The sequence below is a fragment of the Atheta coriaria genome, unplaced genomic scaffold, assembly GCF_025399875.1.
Source record: "Atheta coriaria isolate IRGN ID8LTWV9N9 unplaced genomic scaffold, Caltech_Dcor_3.1 hic_scaffold_5_pilon, whole genome shotgun sequence".
Taxonomy (NCBI): Eukaryota; Metazoa; Arthropoda; class Insecta; order Coleoptera; family Staphylinidae; genus Dalotia; species Dalotia coriaria.
In genome coordinates this window covers 3,535,123-3,545,370 of record NW_027045447.1, presented here as the reverse complement: position 1 = coordinate 3,545,370, position 10,248 = coordinate 3,535,123, and the positions used below count along the sequence as shown (strand labels likewise).

Genomic DNA, 10,248 nt, shown 5'->3' with positions numbered 1-10,248 from the left:
CGCCAGAAGTGACTCGTGTTCAGGGCACCGTACGTTGATGAATGTATAACTGACTCTCATTCGCTCATTTTTTTAAAATTATTTATTTATCTCTTAGATTTTCAATTTAACTAGATTATTTTGTAAAGACTTTTCCGTAGATCAGGAGTTTGAAATCCGTTTTTGTCTATCAATGTAACACGGAAATGGAAGTAAATATAACTTTACTGACATTGGTACAAGAAAGTATCTTCAGATGACGCAACGATGCATATTTTAACTAAAAATATTCCTGCGAGTAAAAGTCGACCTACACAGTTGTGATGCCGGCACGCATCTCTTACTTCGTGCGGCAAGTAACAATACTCCCGCGAGTGTTCGTCTTTCTCATTGTAAATTCGGTATATCGCGTTACATTTGATTGAATTTAGGGCTAATTGTTGTGTTTAGTCACGCCTTAAATATTTTTCGCGTGTGAAAATGTAGTAATTTTCGCGTGTATTCGTGATCGGTTGCCGTCGGACGCCGGCTGGTCGGTGTTGTTGTGTGATTGTAAATAATATTGTAGTTAATTTTGGTCTTGTGCGAACATTTTTTGTCTTAAGCAGAATTTGTCGGATCAATGTGCTACCTGGTAAGAATACTCATTTAAATAATTGGTGTAAATAAGACGATATTTTAACTTTAAATTTTGGGTTATGCCAGAACTCATTGTCCGAAATTGTGTAACTAATGTTGTTTCTTCTTTATTTCAGTATTTACTCGCATTTAATTCCCGGTGTTCGATACACTGGTAAGTACATTTTTTATCATTCTTAGTATCTGGTAGGAAAATTGAAAAATTGATATCTTAAACTTATTTTTGCGGAAATTTCTTTTAAGTATTTCGCAGAAAATTTGTTCAATAAAACTCAAATCATAAATCATAATTTTATAATTTAAATTTTAGTTCACTTGCATGAACTAAAAATCATAAAATAGAATTGTATTCGTTTTGAAGACAAATCTATCGCGTTTGAGTAGTTATACTCGTAAACAACTTTCTTATCGTATTCGCTATGCGAGATGCTACGCGTAAGATTCTCGTCGCGCTGTCGCATGCAGCACATTTTAGTTTAGTTCTTATTGCAATAAGAACGTGTCTATTGCAATTCGCGTACAAGGTCGCGTGCCATCGACGCGCCGCCGGCTTACGCATCTATTGCTTTCTTGTCATAAACTGTCGCGTTGTTGCTTGCACGGTTTGCAGCCAGTTTCGTGCCGGTCTCTGGTTGATCCAGACGTATTTTACGCGACTCGTATTGTTTGTCTGGACATCTACTTTCCAAATTCGCATTATATTTGATCATCAATTAACTATAGTAATGTTATTTACTGTTTGCACGTATATAGTCCATAAATGCCGGTTAAGTGTATCGCGTTGATTTGATATTAATCATGAGGATGGCCCAACCTGGTGGTGTAAGTCACTTTTATTTACTGTGTAATTCATAGATGGATGGGATATTTATCAACGTTTGTGTATAAACAAAGTTTTTTGTATCGCGTTGCAATCTGCTCATATCGTATGTAGCATATTTTTGTTGTTTCGATCGCATATACCCCACGGAATAAATTTATTTTTATTTATTACCTGGTAGAGAATTTTCCAAACTTTCATATTCTTTGTTACGTTGGTTGCTTGCGATTTCAGTTCAAAAGAGGGCAGCGGTAGAAGTGACTCGTTCTCAGGGCACCGCACAAGGGCAGCCGTAGAAGTGACTCGTGTTCAGGGCACCGTATGAGGGTAGCGGTAGAAGTGACTCTTGTTCAGGGCACCGTATGAGGGTAGCGGTAGACGTGACTCGTGTTCAGGGCACCGTATGAGGGTAGCGGTAGAAATGACTCGTGTTCAGGGCACCGTACGTGGATGAATGTATAACTGACTCTCATTCGCCCATTGAATTGAGAAAATCTTGTAAACTAAAACAGATAGAAAGGAACGAATTGCAGCGTCTTAATCTACGGACAATTCTCTATCAAATAAGCTAGATAAATTGGAAATCTGAGAGATGAAATTTTAATTCTTAAGAAAAAATTGCCAAAGGGGGGGTGCTTGATAATTTTTATCGACGATTTTCGATAATTAATATCTCTTAAACTAAAAGAGATAGTAACCAACGCTGATTATGAAAGATTGGAAAATTCTCTGTCAGATAAAGACTTAAAATCATTATATTTCCAACAGTAAAAGGTCCAAAAACGCCACTAAAAGTACTAAAAAGTGACATCGCGAATATCTCGTTAACTAAAAGAGATAAATAGGATCTGATCGCTGCGTCTTAATCTACGGACTATTCTCTATAAGATAGGATAGTTAAAACGGAAATCTGAGAGATGAAATTTTATTTCTTAAGAAAAAATTGCTAAGGGGGGGGGGGGGAGTGCTTCCTAATTTTTATCGACGATTTTCGATAGTTAATATCTCTTCAACTAAAAGTATTACTTACGCTTACTGACACTTTACACTTAACATATAATGCATAAAACATAAATATATAAAATTTTACTTTTGTTTTTACTAAATTGAACCTTTTATATAATTATTTATTTCAATTTTAAAGTGTGTAGTGTTATAAATGTATAACTGTTGCACTGAAATAGAAATAACATACATGCAAAGTGTGAAGTAAGCTTTACAAAAATCTTTGTGTTTAGTGAGCCTTAGAAGTTGTACATAAAAAATATTATAATACACCCCTATACTTAATATTTCTACAATATTTCGCGCATTTTTAGTCTTTTGCGATGGAAATTGCAATTAACTAGCTTATCTTATAGAGAATTTGATGCAGATTGCCAATCTACAATCTGTTTCTCTCTATCTCTTTTAGTATCAGTATTTGTTTCTGCATAAACAAGTTTTTGAGTCGCATTTATATCATACTTTACACTTCGTGGAGACGTTTTATTTCATGTTTAGTCTCTGTATTATTTTATCTCGACTTGTACGCAATGTTCTAACTATTGTTCTGTTCTCTGTTTCAACAATAGCCTTTTAGTTCCAAAGGCCGAGTTATGAGCAAAATTTGAATGCGAATTTGATTCGCTTCGTCGGTCGACTCCCAATTTAAAATAAAATAAATATTGACACCCCTTCCTACATTCCCCCTTAGCAATGTCATTTATTTCGCAGATTTTTATCATCTTCAACATTAGTCCTGAGTGTTGCACCGCGTGAAATACAGATATGTGGTATGTGAAATTAAATGTTTGTTTTGTAGGTACTACTGATCAACACGTTCTCGTAATATGTAGATCATTTTAGTCATTGCATGCGAACGGAGCGTGACACTTGAGCGGGGTGTAGAATTAAATTCTCCGACGGGTTATATTTGTTTGTTCCAGGAATTCAACCTGCAATCCGCAAAAATTTGCATAAATAGGTGATGTTTTCACCCTTATTCGTTAAATGTTTGTAATTTTTTGGGTTTGGACGCACCTTTGGCGATGCAGTAGTTTTAACGCGGCGTCTAAAGATGCGGAATTAACTTCTCCGTCGGGTTGTATTAATTTTTTGTGGGTATTCAACTGGCAACCCGCAAAAATTTGCATAAAAGGGTGATTTTTTCAGTCTTCCTCGTGAAATGTTAGTATTTTTGGGTTTATACGCGACCATGGCTGCTCAGTAACTTTAGCGCAAAAGCAAATACGTAACTGAACGACACATATTTCGACAACAAACATTTTGTCGGAATGTGCGATTTGATAACATTCTTAGCATTTGTATTAAATGTTCTAATTTAAATTCTCTTCTATGTTCCAGGAATAGAGACAAGATGTCTTGCGAACCAATGAGGCGAAATTGTGGTAAGAATATCAATATTCTTTTATGTCACCTATTACACGCTATTACATGGGAACGCGAGTTATATTGTAATTTGTGTGCGTGCGCCGTAGTACTCGTTGCACTAGGAATTGTACTTTCTTAATATTATAGCATGCGAACGCGGTGTCATAATAAGTTGAGAATAATTTAGAAGTGACTCGTGTTCAGGGCACCGCATGGGGGCCGCGGTAGATGTGACTCGTGTTCAGGGCACCATACATAGATGATTGTACAGCTGACCCCCATTTGTCCATTTTTTCATATGAATTAAAATTTCATCTCTCAGATTTCCGTTTTAACTAGCCCATCTTATAAATAATAGTCCGTAGAATAGTCTCTGGGAGTTGTACCTATTTATCTCTTTTAGTTTACGAGATATTCGCGATTGAATAAAATGGGCAAAAATTGCAAAATGTCACTTTTTAGCACTTTTAGTCGCATTTTTCGACCTTTTACTGTAGGAAATATAATTATTTTATATTTTTATCTGATAGAGAATTTTCCAATCTATCATAATCAGCAATTTCTTGGTTGCTATCTCTTTTAGTTTAAGAGATATAAATATTCAAAAATCGTCGAAAAAAAGTATCAAGCACCCCCCCTTGGCAATTTTTTCTTAAGACTTAAAATTGTCTAAAGATGCGGAATTAACTTCTCCGTCGGGTTGTATTAATTTTTTGTGAAACTTGATGCAACACTCTTTTCTAGGAGACACTACTACCGCTACTCTCCTACGGTGCCCTAAATGGGTGTATCTTCTACCGCTACCTTCGTACGGTGCCCTAAATGAGAGTCTTTATGGATCCTGTAAGAATAATTTATTTAATTTATGTATATGTATACTTCATTTACATAAATATTTTCCAGTTGTTGGATAAAGCATTGGCTAATCCTGAGATGGTCAAGTTTATCAATAAGGACCAACTGGAGACGTTCCATGGTACTGGTGGAGTGCGTATTGAGGATGATGTTTTGATTACTGAAGATGGATGTGTCAACTGGACTAAAGTTCCAAGAACGTATGTTATATTTTGGCAATTTATAATATTTTATATTTTACTATTCTGTTATTCATTCTGGTTTATAGGGTCCAAGAAAGTGAAGATTGGATTGCCGGTGTTGATGATGATTCCAAACACGATTGAATGAATTTACACCATCTTGAAGCTGTTATTGTTATAATTTTTGTTTATTTTCTTAAAAGTTGTTAAAAAGGCATTATATAATTGCATATTATTATCCTGTTTTCTTGCTTGTATTGTTGAAAATATTGAGAAATTGAGTTTGGGATTGTGTATATTCTACATGTTTGAATAAAATTGTAGTTTTATATTTTTGACTATAAATTGTTATCGTTTTATTTGTTCCAAACGGAGAACTTAGCTCGCAACATCGTTACTCCTTTATTTAATCCATAAATCCCTTAAACTTTATTGGAAATGCCACTGCTAAATATGCCAAGTAGTTCAAAATCAATTTTATATTGTATCAATATTAATTTAAAAAAGGTATCACTCTATCACGTGTATCCAGTCGAAATAGTCTAATTTATGAAGATTAAATGATAATTATCTCGACAACAAAAAGGGCTAGAATAAAAATAACTACATCTTCTTAATCCTTGAAAAATTCTAGACAAGATGGCATATTTATCTCAAAACCAAAAAATGGGCACAAAAAATTTTTAAAGAAAAAATTTTGTTATAAAAAAGATTCCTCTTTTTTATGTCGAAAATTAAAAGTTGGAATTTTAAAATTCTGTTTTCGGATTATGATTGATAATTTAATTCTACATCGATTATTTAAGTTACTTTTTTTGTTTATGCTAACCGTTTAGGCCCTATTTACAATTTTAATGAAAACAACATTCGACATAAAAAAGAAAAATGTTTTGCCTTTTTTATGACGAAATCTTTTTTCAGCAAATGCAGGTTCTGTAATAATTGGAATTTTTAAACTCTGTTTTCGGATTCTGAAAGTAGATTAAATTCTGAATCGGAAACCAGTAACACACTTATAGATTAAGGCCCTATTGGCATATAAAAAAACATTTTTTAATTAAAATTGCAAATAGGGCCTAAACGTCAATGTTATGAAAATAATTACATAAATAGTTGATATAGAATTTTAGCTTAAAGAATCCGAAAACAGAATTTAAAAATTCCACTTATACAGAAGCTGCATTTGCTGAAAAAAGATTTTTAAACCTTAATTTTACCCGCCATTACTAATTACCGCCAAAACTTTATCTACCTCCTCATACTTTCTGCGATCCGAATACCAAAACCTGAGTTGTGACTGTTTCGAGACCAAATTTTGCGTGATTTTGCCTCGCAGAGTCGACAAAATAAAGATTGAATATTAGGAACGCAGAAAGTGTTAGGAGGCTGATAAAGTTTTGGCGGTAACTAGTAATGGCGGGTAAAATTAATGTTTAAAAATCTTTAAGAATGTGCTGACTTCTAGTGGCGACGGGCCGAAGTTTATATTTGAAAGCTAATAGTACAATCTGTACAGTAAGCTTTAAAACTTTTAGTAGTTGTAGTTTCCAATAAACAGATGGCGCTAGCATGCACTTTTCAAAATAAATGATTTAAGGGATCATTTAATATGTGATCAGGTTGAAATAAGAGAACTAGTTTTAATCAAAAAAACTTAAAAAATATTCTTTACTAAAGAAAACACACAAGCATACATTTTGGAAGTCAATTTGTGTAATAATCACTAAAGTTATTTAAGATACATTCTGATGCAAGAATGGTCCATCTTCGATGTCACTCAGGTGCAAAATACCTAAAACCAGCAAAAATTAGTCCATCGAACATAAAAATGCAATTTTGGGGGTCAATTTACGACATAGTCACCAAAGTTATTTAAGCAAATGATAAAGAAATTTAATACTTACAATCTCCTGCAAGAATGGTCCTTCCACGATGTCATACTCAGGTGCAAAATCCCTAAAACCAGCAAAAATTAGTCCCTCAAACATAAAAATGCAATTTTGAGGGTCAATTTGTGACATAATCAAAAAGTTATTAAGGCAAATGATAACGAAATTTAATACCTACATTCTCATGCAAGAATGGTCCTTCCGCGATGTCAGACTCAGGTGCAAAATCCTTAAAACCAGCAAAAATTAGTCCTTCAAACATATACATGCAATTTTGAGAGTCAATTTGTGACATAATCACAGACGTTATTTAAGTAAATGATAAAGAAATTTAATACTTACAATCTCATGCAAGAATGGTCCTACCACGATGTCGGACTCAGGTGAAAAATCCCTAAAACGATCAAAAATTAGTCCTTCGAACATAAAAATGCAATTTTGGGGGTCAACTTGTGGGATAATCACAAAAGTTAACTAGGAAAATTATAAAGAAATTTAATACTTACATTCTGATGCAAAAATGAACCTTCTACGATGTCAGACTCGGGAGCAAAATCCCTAAAACAGGCAAAAATTAGTCCTTGGAACATAAAAATGCAATTTTGGGGGTCAATTTGTGAGATAATCGCAAAAGCTAACTAAGAAAATGAAGAAGAAATTTAATACTTACCATCTGATACAAAAATGGTCCTTCTACGGTGTCAGACTCGGGTGCAAAATCCCTAAAACAAACAAAAATTTGTCCTTCGAACATAAAAATGGAATTTTGGAGGTCAATTTGTGAGATAATCACAAAAGTTAATTAAGAAAATGAAAAAGAAATTTAATACTTACCATCTGATACAAGAATGATCCTTCTACGATGTCAGACTGGGTTCAAAATCCCTAAAACAAACAAAAATTAGTCCTTCAAACCTAAAAATGCAATTTTGGGGGTCAATTTGTGAGATAATCACAAAAGTTATTTAGGAAAATGATAAAGAAACCAGCGAAAATTTGTATAAAAAAGTGATTTATCGGTATTTCAACATTTTTCGTAAAATGTTTGTATGTTTTCGGGTTTGTACGCAATCTTGACGGCTCAGTAACTTCAGTGCGGCGCCTAGAGATGCGGAATTAAATTCTCCGGCGGGTTGTGTTTGTTTGTTGCAGTAATTCGACTTACAATCCGCGAAAATTTGCATAAAAGGGTGCTTTTTCAACCCTTTTTCATGAAATGTTTGTATTCTTCCGGGTTTGCACGCGACCTTGGCGGCTCAGTAACTTCAGCGCAGCGTCTAGAGATGCGAAATTAAATTCTCCGTCGGGTTGTATTTAATTGTTGTAAAAATAACGCTGATATAATACCATTCATGATTTAATATTGTAAACAACCTTGAAAAACGAAAAGCGCCAGAAGATGACCCTCGGGTAAATATTTGGTGCAGAATTCACCAAGAACTAAAATTAAATCACATTTAAATACAATAATACTAGACACGGTTAGATAAACAAGTTCACAACAATGACAAGGTAAGATATTGTTCTAACCCGGCGTAAGCAAAGACTTAATTGCATGCGTATGAAGCGTACTTCTAGAACAATGCATGCACGCATAAGTGAATTAAACAGGAACAATAATTGCAGAAAAGGGAAATAAAGAAAGTCAGCACTTTACCATTCTTTCACGGCTTCAATGAGGAATGTTGTCCATGTCCCCGGAGCAAAATACCAAACACAACGACACAGATAGGCCGCGATTAAAAGAAATAATATCACAACGCATGTTGCAAGAAGTTGCAGGTTCATGCTACCTGTATCTCGCGAGCGTGCACTGTAAACAAGTTGATAGCATGCGGCCATCTTGCAATACGCACCACAAACGGAAAGAAAATTAACGATTTTGTAGGTATATTTGACATCCGATTATCTAAAAATAAAACACTAAACACCCGTCAGTAATAACTAAATGCAGTCGATGGACAATCAAAATGAACGCAATTTACCGAATTACAAACTCAAAATACAACGATAAAAGCCGTGAGAAACACGTCCAACCCAACTAGACACCGGCACAAAACTGCGGAATCAACGGCGGCATACGGTAATACCTACTGCGCGCACTATTTGCAACAAACAAGGTCGCATGCAAGATAGCCAATTCAAAGAAAAGTGCGTAAGAAAAAAGAATAAAATCAATGAATTGGACACGTTTATTCAAGAGCGAAATTATTGAAATCTAGAAACTGAGTATTACCCAGTTAAACTGGGTTAAGTTGACACATAAATCTTCAATTCATATTGAATTATCAAGCGACTAGTCATAATTTAACCTACTTATCAATTCAAAATTAAAACACGATATTTTATAAACAACCGCTAGGGTACCTATCTGTACTCCAGACATACCGTCGAAAATAAATAAATTAATAATAATATTTATTGTCACCATCAGCGCTAATTTGATTTGAAAAACTATTTGAATGGGCAGTTTCGAGTAAAGTACAATCACTAATCATATCATTATCGGAATGGGTTAACTTCATTTTAGAAACGCGTTAATCGAGTACTTAAACTTTAGTTTAGCTGTTCAAGTGCAAGTAATAATTAATGTGCATGTAATAAAATATATTACTTGGGAGCAACAGGAATGTTGGCACTTTTACGTACTTGTATTTATGCTATATGATACTTAATTCTTAATTATTTGTATTTGGTAGTTGTTGCATTTATTTTAAAGCATTGAAAGATATTATCAAACCTTTTCATTGCTTATATCTGATAATAATCAATAAGAGCTAAATATTTTCTAATTAAATTTATTTTATGCTAACAATATCTATAAATAGAAATATCGCTTGGCCATCACAATTTGTATTAGAAAGTTTTGTACCTGATGATATTTTAATTATAATAGTAATAAAGGAAATTAATGGATACAGACCAAACTATAACCCACTGAAATCGAGTACAGAACATGACATGCGACGTGCCACCAACATGCAAAGTTTTATTTTCGTCCATAAATTTCAAAATAAAATCAAAACGAAGCCGCTGGCGCACGAGCCACGAACGGCCAAGCGAAAACGCGTTGAACTTTGAGACTTTGAGCAGACGCTTTTCAGCGTGCGTACAAATACGAGCTCATCGCGCACTTTTACCACTAACGACGTTCGAACGAATTCAACAGATTCAACACTTTTAATAACGCGCGCTACTGCCGTCCGCGCCGCTTTCCAACTTCCAATATTATTTCATCTCGTCTTCCAAGCACGTTTCCCGCGATCGCGTGGGGCTTGCGGCGCGTTGCGTTGTTTACACCGCTTACATTCGGTTCGGTCGCGAATGCAACCTCGCGGAGTCGCGGCGCATCTCGAATATCTCGATATTCACTCATTACTTACTTTGTTTGTTGCTCACTTATTACTTATTTACTAGATCGCTTAGTTAGTGCGCGTTCAGTACGGCGTTTGCGTTCAGAGTGGTAATACATCGCAGTGTGATAAGTTTGGTTGATTGCGTTACGCGTACG

At 34.7% G+C, this 10,248-nt stretch overlaps 2 long non-coding RNA genes across 6 annotated transcripts; one reads left to right on the top strand and one right to left on the bottom strand.

The window, feature by feature from the left end:
- The first annotated feature begins 285 nt into the window (after positions 1 to 285).
- On the top strand, positions 286 to 5,193 carry LOC135791964 (uncharacterized). 2 transcript variants are annotated; one of them, XR_010548165.1, is made up of 5 exons: positions 286 to 613; positions 735 to 772; positions 4,556 to 4,654; positions 4,715 to 4,866; positions 4,935 to 5,193. It is a non-coding gene; the product is annotated as an uncharacterized lncRNA (long non-coding RNA). The 2 variants fall into 2 exon arrangements; XR_010548166.1 differs by lacking the exons at positions 286 to 613; positions 735 to 772 and adding an exon at positions 1,120 to 1,440.
- Positions 5,194 to 6,486: 1,293 nt separating this feature from the next.
- On the bottom strand, positions 6,487 to 10,235 carry LOC135792777 (uncharacterized). Of its 4 annotated transcripts, XR_010548464.1 has the most exons (9): positions 8,395 to 9,841; positions 8,112 to 8,177; positions 7,572 to 7,622; positions 7,408 to 7,459; positions 7,244 to 7,295; positions 7,080 to 7,131; positions 6,916 to 6,966; positions 6,753 to 6,804; positions 6,487 to 6,640 (listed from the first exon to the last, which is right to left on the bottom strand). It is a non-coding gene; the product is annotated as an uncharacterized lncRNA (long non-coding RNA). The 4 variants fall into 4 exon arrangements; XR_010548462.1 differs by lacking the exons at positions 8,112 to 8,177; positions 8,395 to 9,841 and adding an exon at positions 10,121 to 10,235; XR_010548463.1 differs by lacking the exon at positions 8,112 to 8,177 and having other exon boundaries at positions 6,916 to 6,989.
- Between the last annotated feature and the right edge of the window lie 13 nt (positions 10,236 to 10,248).